Source organism: Aricia agestis, chromosome 2 (assembly GCF_905147365.1).
Source record: "Aricia agestis chromosome 2, ilAriAges1.1, whole genome shotgun sequence".
NCBI lineage: Eukaryota > Metazoa > Arthropoda > Insecta > Lepidoptera > Lycaenidae > Aricia > Aricia agestis.
The window spans coordinates 90,635-96,126 of NC_056407.1; the positions used below are offsets into that span (position 1 = coordinate 90,635).

Here is a 5,492-nt window from a genome sequence, read left to right on the forward strand (position 1 = left end):
AAGAAAACGAACATAACACCTCCCCCATTTTGAAAGTCGGTTAAAATTGTAGCCTATGTGTTATTTATTTAATATTTTAATCAGCACATGAATTGAATAACAAAATTTTTTTCAAATTAATCGTAGCACCATCTGTCAGGACAAACTAAAATTGAAATAGAATAATATTGAATGCGATGATAGCGCCGTCCGCCGGATCTAATGTAAAACATTACAAAATCGACAACTCCTTATAAATAAGAAATTAATTGAAAAAACATTTTCCAGTAGACCAAACTGTAAATCTAAACCATTCTCGAATCTCCACGAACACACACAAAAAATTTCATCAAAATTGGTCCAGTCGTTTAGGAGGAGTTCAGTCACATACACACGCACACAAGAAATATATATATTAAGATAATTTGACATGTACTAGAGTACAATTTACTGTATACCAATGACGAAATTACTTTTGTAATAAATAAGGACTTTGTAATATATATATAAGACGAAAACAATTATTGTACGAAAAGAATGAAGAAGAATAGAAAATTGTAATAAATAGTTATTAGAGCATTTTAAAAAGAAAAGAAAAAATATTGAAAAGAGCAAAAAATTGAAACAGCAAAAAACAAGCCCTGATTTTGTTAGGGGGAGGGAAAAAAAAAAAAAAAAAAAAAAAAAAAACCTAACCTAACCTAACCTTTTTTTTTTTTTTTTGATGCGCAGGGGAAACCCATCATGGGTCCCCCGGGTCGGGTACGTGCCTCAGTTAAGCTGAAGCACCCCGGGGGTGTGTGAGACTCTTACTCACTAAAACCACCTGCGGTTGCCTTCAGCCGTATACGGAGGGGTGTCCTGGATCTCTCTAACACAGGACTCCCTCCACGACCGGCCGGTCTACCTCACAAGGGACCGGACTTCCACCAAGTTAGGGAACGCTTAGGCAAACTAAAGTGTTCCCCTCGGCGCCGGGACTAGCTAAGCCGGGCAGGTACCCATCCTGACCCGGAGCCCCGTGGGACGGAAGTTATTGGAGGTTCGCATAGCGACGCCTCCGCACTCCCGTCCTACGCCGGCGGAGCGGAACGGAGGAAGGGTCATCCTCTCTGTTCCGCTCCGCGGCCTCTTTCTGTGAAAGGACGGTTTCACAGAAAGAGACCGCCGCCTGCCAAGCCTCGTCACTCTCGAGCATGCAGCGCACCATGCTCGGAAGTGAGAGGTCTCCACCTAGCACCGCCACGAGATCGTGGCGCTGCACGGCCCAACGATCGCACACCTCGAGGGTGTGCTGGGCCGTGTCCTCCGCAGCGCCACAGTCGTGGCAGGCTGGCGTTGGCTCTCTCCTGGCGACCCTACACAAGTACGCACCGAAACATCCGTGTCCGGTAAGTACCTGTGCAAGGCGGAAGGTGAGGGGCTTTCTCTTGCGGCGCATCCACGCCGCAAGAACTGGACGCAGAGCCTCAGCAGTACGTTGACCGTACTGGGCCTGCGCCAGGTCCTCACCCCACCTCCTCAGCAGCCACTGCTCTCCTAGACTTCGGACCCGCCGGAGCTCCTCCCATTGCAGGCCTTCGCCCTGCGACCTCCTCTCTGAAACGAGGAAGTGCAACTCGGCGAAGACCCTTGCAACCAGCTCCCACGGCGGGTCTCCCGCCAGGGCAGTTGCTGCCGCCCAGGAGACCGTACGGTACCCCCTGATCACCCTCACCGCTATGACCCGCTGCGCTTTTCGCAGCTGGACCTTATTGCGAGCGGTAAGGGAATCCGCCCAAATCGGGGCACCGTACAGGGCTACTCTATACAGGTATACTCCGACAGACTCCGGAGTACAGCCGCCTGCAGGCTTCGCTGGGCCCTCCTATATTAGGCAGGAGCCGGCCCAGCGCTGACGCCGCCCTAACGACCTTCGGTCCCAACTGTTGAAAATGTGGGCCGAAGGTCCACCTCCCGTCAAGGATGAGTCCAAGACATTTTAGCGTCGGACTCATCCTGACCTCCGTCTCTCCGATAAGGAGTCGTGCTCCGGGTGGGGGTCCTCTCCTCCCGGGTCCGCGGAAGAGTAGGGCTTCGGTCTTGTCTAGACGTACCCGAAGCCCCAGCCGCTCTATGCGGCTGACGATGAGGGACGCTCCCACCTCAGCCAGCCGCGCGGCCTCCTCGTAGGTCTTCCCTCGGAACAGGGCATAGGTGTCGTCGCAATAGCAGACGAGCACCATGCCCGAGAGAAGAGCACACCGCAGGACCCAGTCAAAGCCGACGTCCCAAGGGTCCGGACCCAGACGCGAACCCTGGGGGACGCCGCTCTCGACCTCCAACCACTCTATGGACCCCGACCCGTCCTCGTACACGACCTCCCTATCGGAGAGATACGCATTTAACAGCCTCCCGAGATACGGGGGCACACCGAAGTAGATCAGTGCCTCCCGTATTACGCTGTGAGGGAGGCTGTTGAAGGCATTGGCGATGTCAAACGACACCGCCACCACCACCTCTCCTCGACGTTCCGCATCACCCGTCACTGACCTTAGGCGCCCTAAGGCGTCGACGGTCGACCGACCGGCCCGGAACCCAAATTGACTGTCAGACAGCCTGGGCCCGGGTCCTTTCTCCAAGTGCTGAACGAGGCGGGAGGCAAGGATAAGCTCAAAAGCCTTGCCCACCTCGTTCAACAACACGATCGGCCGCACCGCCGACGCACAGTCCGGTGGTCGCCCGCCCTTCGGAATAAGGACGAGCCGACCCTTCTTCCAAGCCTCCGGGAACTGTCTGCTCTGTAGGCAGCAGTTGAACAACTCCCGGAGCCTATCTTCAAAGTGCAGGAGGGCTATCGCCAAAACCCTCCCGTGCACCCCGTCCGGACCAGGCGCCCTCTTCTTACTACGGAGGCGGGACATACCCGCCTCCATTTCTGCGTCAGTGACGGGTGGCGGAACATCCTCCACCACCGAGTCCAGCATCAGCGGAGCCATTCGCGGAGGAGCGAATCCTACTGGGGGGTCCGGGAACAGTTCCCGGACAATATTCCCCAGCACTTGTGGAGTGTCTCCGTCAGCGGGGCCGACTGGGCGCGGAGTTTGTCTCGCGCCCTTTTATACGGTCGGCCCCAGGGATCATTGTCGATCCCCTCCACCAACTCCAGCCACGCTCGCTCCTTGGCCCGACTGATGGCCAGCTGCAGGATCTCTCTTTTCGCCCGGTAGACCCTATACAGCCGGCCATCACGCTCCTCATCCTGGGGAAGGCGCCGCCTGCTGCGAGTATACGCGCGACGCGCAGCATTGCAGGCGGCGCGAAGTTCGGCCAACTCCATCGACCACCAGTAGACTGCCCTCCGGGGTGGGGGGGGACCCCGCATTCTAGGCATGGCCGCTCGGCAAACGCTAGTAAGCACGTTGCCGAAACAGCCAGCCATTTCGTCCACCCCCATTCCCGCAGAGGACGGAAGACTCCAACGGCCGACGATGGCCGCCTCCTCCGCTAGTTCCCGGTTGAGCTTTGAGAGAGCCCAACGCGGGAACCCACTACGTCCCCTAAAGCGCGATGCTGGACTCGATGCGGAGGCCGAAGACACCTCGAACCGTATGTAGCGATGGTCCGAGAGTGTCTCCACCTCCGTCACTACCCTCCACCTCTCCACCCTGCGCGCGACGGCGGGAGTAGCGAACGACAGGTCCACCACTGAACCGCCCGCCCGCCGCACGCAGGTCGGGACTGTTCCTGTATTGAGAAGGGACAGTCCCGAGGCCAAAGCCCACTCCTCCACCTCTCTCCCCTTCATCGATGGGGGACACAACGCAGCAAAATGTCCCATTCCCAAGCATCTAAAACAGTGCTTGGGACGTGCGTCAACAAGGTGGAGCATGACTTTACTCCACCCAACAGCAATACTGCCCAGTGACACCAGCTTTTTAGCCGCTGTCACAGGGCAACTCATGCGGGCAAAGCCCGTGCCCGTCATACCCCTTTGTATCTCTCCCACCCATATCTGAGTGGAGAGACAACCCCCCTCCCTAGCGATGGCGGACTTTACCGACTCCACCGTCGCAGCGTCAGACAGGCCCGTGATTTTAAAATCGGCACATTTCAGGGGCCTGGAAACGTCCACCTCTTCCGCGAGAACCTCGGAAGGGCGGCCAACGCGTCCGCCTTTTCGTGACTGGTGGAGCCAGGGATCTTTATGACCCTGGCTCCCGTAGCTGCCTGTCTGATTCTGAGGGGGCCGATACCCAAATCGTCCAGCTTGATGGACAGCTCTGCCTTTTGCAAGACAGAACTGTATGTCGAGCCGCTGCACACCGCTTCCGGCTTTAGCTTTACAACAACAGCCGTGGAGCGGGGCATGACATCCTTGGGGGCCTTCTTTACCGGTTTTGGGGCAGGCACCGGTGCCGTCTTCTTCGGCGCCTTTCAGCGGACGACCTCGGTCCATTGGGCCGGGGACTCTTCCGAGGGGCCCGCAGCTGCCGCCGCTACCACTGGTGCCTCAATCGGGGCATTCGGTGTTGCAGCGGCAGCCGTTGTCGAAGCAGATGGACCAGTGTCTGTTCACTCCCGAGATTTCGGCCCTTTAGCCTTCGCCTTAGCCTTTTTAGGCCTAGCTGGGGAAGGGGCCGAGCGCACCTCCGGGCGCACCGGGAGTGCTGGAAACTCCTCGCGTGCCATACGTCGAGTCATGGGAATGGTCACCACTGGTGAGACATCCCGGGACGGCAAAGCAACTGGCGCTGGACTGGTATCGTGAGAAGCACTCTTCTCTTGATCAGCCCTCCTTCTATCAGCCGCTAAGGGTGGTCGAACTGGGGCTAGAGGAGGCAAACGTTCCTCCAGCGCCGCCAAACGCTTGTCTACCAGGTTGCTCACCAGACGAGCAACATTCCTCTCCAGGACGCCCAGCTGTTCGCTGGACATCGGCGAGCGATTCTCTTTTGCCGCTTCAGTTCGGCTCTCCTCAAACTCGCGCTTGTAAGCGCGCACTTCCTCCCGGAGATTCGCCAATTCTCTTTGAAGCCGACTGTTGTCGGCTTTAAGTCGGCGAGTCTCCTCTGCTTCAGTGCGCGCTCCAAGCGCGTCCAAAACCAACCTCACAGTAGAGGTGGCCCGCCTTATTTTATTGGCATAACCACCCTTCAAATTGGAGGATTTGTTCGCGATGCCGACAATCTCCTGGAGATTACTCTCGGCAGCGCGCAACAAATCCTCCGGCCCCATTGCCTCGACATCAATGTCAAGAGGCCCTGGTGGAGTAGGTTCCGCTACGTCCCCCACCTCCTTCCGATATGACCTCCTTTCTAGAGAGGCAAGGAAGTCTGCCTCCTTAGCCTCCTTGGTCCTATCTCGCAGCTCCTGTCGAGCAGCGGACACTCTGCTCGACGAACCGCGATTTTTCCCACGTTTGGCGACCTGGGGCTTGACTGTCTTATCAGACCCCGCGCCAATTTCCTCTGTATCGGAGCCGGAAAGCTCCGAAAAAAGCCGCTTGCTGGCAACAATCTCCGACTCCGACA

The 5,492-nt window shown here is 56.8% G+C and overlaps 1 pseudogene; it reads right to left on the bottom strand.

The window, feature by feature from the left end:
* Nucleotides 1-1,093: 1,093 nt before the first annotated feature.
* Nucleotides 1,094-2,313, bottom strand: LOC121739838 (annotated as a pseudogene).
* Nucleotides 2,314-5,492: the final 3,179 nt, after the last annotated feature.